This window comes from Protobothrops mucrosquamatus, unplaced genomic scaffold (genome assembly GCF_001527695.2).
Source record: "Protobothrops mucrosquamatus isolate PMUCROS unplaced genomic scaffold, P.Mucros_1.0 scaffold1134, whole genome shotgun sequence".
Lineage (NCBI taxonomy): Eukaryota > Metazoa > Chordata > Lepidosauria > Squamata > Viperidae > Protobothrops > Protobothrops mucrosquamatus.
This window is the reverse complement of record NW_015387352.1, coordinates 547,720-551,394: the sequence shown is the minus strand read 5'-3', so window position 1 is coordinate 551,394 and position 3,675 is coordinate 547,720.

Genomic DNA, 3,675 nt, shown 5'->3' with positions numbered 1-3,675 from the left:
TAAAAAAAATAAGAAAATGGCAACAACAAAATCCATATATGGCCACCCAATTATCAGCTTCCATCCCAAATGTCTCTTTAAATCAGCCAGCCTTAATGCTTTAGGGAAGGAGGACAGGGTGTTTCAAAGAGTGGGACCATTACCGAGAAGGATCAGTTTTGAGTCAATGACACTTTGAGATCCTGTGGGAACCAGACCATGAGCATCACCTCCTTCTCTTCACCACCACTGCACTATTTCAACACTGGTGATAAAAGGAAGCTCTAAAAGTTATTAGAGTAGAAAAGGACCAGCAAGAAAGGAATTTTTATTTTAAAAGTAGCTAATGCACATGTATATATGCAGTATACTGTATATATGAAATCTGATGCTTTAATTTTGCTTACATAAATTTAACTTTGTATGAATGTATTTTTATATATATTTATAAATTACACTATATAGATTATACACTCGCACACGCACACACACACACACACACACACACACAGGAGAGTGACTCCTAATGGCTTATAAAAGTTAAAATCAAAGCAGATCAAAATAAGAAAATGAGAGGGAGAGGGACTCACTGTTCTGTCCTTACTACACGTTACTACATGTTACTGTGTGTTCTGTTACTTCTTCTGAGAGTGAGGGTTCATGGGTAAAGGGGTTGAGTTAGCTTCAAAACAATGCACACACACATACGCGCGCGCGCGCGCACACACACACACGGGACAGCGGCAGCAACTTAAACGTTATGCCCTTAGTAAAACGCATATATGTTTTGGTTCAAGATTCTTTCTATATTGTTCAGAGCCATTCCTGATGTGGGAAATATCTGCAGTTCTGATGAGGGACAGCATATTAGGGCTGTACAAAGCTTTGATGAGATGCTTTACTCTGATGAGGTCTTGTGTGAAGCATGTCTGCAAAACTGCTTTGAATAGTAACACCAGCTCTTTACCTCTGCTTCTAAAAGTTAAGAAAAATGGTAACATTCCTGCATTTGGCATTGTTCCGGGCCTGTAGTCCAGTAATAACCAGAAGAAGCTTTACCAAATAAAGATATGGGCTGGAAGGAAAATACATTTCCTTCTTCACTGAATGAGTACTGTGCTTCCTTCATGGTGTGGAGTGGAGATAAATTACAGCCACTTTGCATAGGCCTACATAATTGTTTTGCATATTAGCAACACAACATAATTCAAATATGTTTTCCTTCTAAAACTGACAAATATGAACAATAATATATTACTATGAATTTGGAAAAAGTAGAAACAGTTATTTCTTGACCAATTTAGCTCAGAAATAAGGATTCAAATTGTCCTGTACAATATATACATTTATTTTAATCAAAAACAATGAAATAAAGGGTCACAGAACTGTGTTTTCAAAAATCATTTTGACAAGAGCTCCTCTTAGTGGCCTGATAAATTTTCTAATTTCTGCTCTTCAATTCCTGAATGTAATTATTATTACAACATCCACATGTAAAAGAAAGGATAGAAGAATGATGTCATTTTATTTCTCATTTCCTTTAAAAGTATTCATTAACTAGTAAAATGATGATCGTGTGATGATTCAAAAGATGGTGAACATGTAATGAAGATGAGGTGTTATACAAGGGGTATTAAATAAATGCTGCAGTAAGCTGCAGTGTTATAGCAAATAGAAAGTCAGCTGATAACAAAATTATGAAGGTTAAAAACAAAATGAATCAAAAATCATTTGGAATATTTTACCTCAGAAATCATAAGATGACGTCTCTGCAGGATTAATATAGTGATTATGTGTCCCTACTCAGTTGCTAGGTGTTTGCCACTCTTTTGCCTGTTTTCCTCTTGCTCATAAAACTGAAGAAAATGTATATGTGTTAGCAAGTTTACACTGTAAAATCTGAGTTATATAAAATACACATTTGCCATTCACACAGATCTTAGCCAAAGCAAAAGCTAGAGAGTTAGTGACCGCATGTTCATTGGCCAGAAGCAATGGCATAAGCAACAAAAGAGCCTCTTAAAATATGGGAAATCTGTTTATATTCATTTTTTATTTTTTTTTTAACAAAAAGTTAAAATACAAAACTCCCCCCAAAAAAGTTTATAGAAACAAACAAAAAATACATTAAAAATGTGCAAAAGAAAAAGATACAAACACATATACATATATTATCCCCCCCCCAGTTGCAACATTAGTTTCTCACCCCTTATGTAACAAGCCCAACATTTTAAAACTTCTAACTCTATTTACAAATTATTGACCTGTCATCTTTCTACTATATTAATAACAATATAGTTAACAGGCAGAACAAAAAAAAGACAAAATTAATATTTCAAACCTTCTGTTAACAATGTATTATATATATATATATATATATATATATATATATATATATATATATATATATATATATATCACCAGCTCTCATCAAGCAGTTAACCTTGAAATTTGAGTGAAAGTGGCTGTAGAAAACAAAGTAAAACAAAACTTGAATGCACTATGTAAAAAAACTCAGATTAAATTTTAACATTTTAAATTTTAACATTATTAACATAATAATGATTATCTTTATTAGAACTGAACTGAATATTCCATCCGAAGGGCAAGTCACAAAGAGCATTGGGTAGAGGATTATTTCAAAATAGGTCAATCAATTCTGACAATATCCACCTATTTCATTCTTCACTCCCACCTCTTTCATCCCATCCCTTTTATGTGTTCCTATTATATTTCTCAGGCCAAGCAATTTCTGTTTTTCTAGAATTATTTACTTGTGCAGTTCAAACAAGCAGATGCTCATATAAGAGCAAGACTAAGAAGGAACAGTAAGTCGTGGAAGACAAAAGTAATCCCTCTTCCTACTTGTATGCATATCGGAAGAAACTTTATGCATATCTCAATATATTCCTGTAGCACTTATTCCACATTAGAGCAGGACTTTCCCTATCACAGTACAGGCAGTCCTCGACTTACAACAGTTCATTTAGTGACCGTTCAAAGTTACAAAGGCATTGGAAAAAATGCCATTTTTCACACTTACGACCATTGCAGCCTCTCCACGGTCACATGGATGCTTGGCAACTGGTTCATATTTATGTCAGTTGTTGCATCCCGGGATCATATGATCAGCTTTTGCGACCTTCTGACAAGCAAGTCAATGGGGAAGCCAGATTCATTGAACAACTATATTACTAACTTAACAACTGCAGTAATTCACTTAACAACTGTGGCAAGAAAAAAAATAACTTAGCAACTGTCTTACTTAGCAACGGAAATTTTGGGCTCAATTGTGGTCATACATCAAGGACCACCTGTAATGCTTCTTTTGAAAGTTTTGTTTCACCAAAGGAGTTTGACATGTGATCGTTTATTTCTATCCCATTTTCTTGGAGTGGAATTTGCTCTTTTCGTGGTATAGACATAGCTGACATGTTCAGTTACCTTTTACTGCTTCTTCCATTTTTCTCTACAAAACTGGTTTGAAAGTCATCAATTTGTATGCCAACTCCTGTGATTGAGTTTTCTCTTGTCGTTTTACCATGATATGCATCGTTTTAGGCTTTCACTGAATTTAATTTGCCATGACTCCGTTTATTGCCCATTCAACCAGTTTGGGAAGGCATTTTTTTCCTCACTTGTTTGATTTTCACTATCCTGAATAATTTGATTATATTTGCAAATGTGATGATGTAA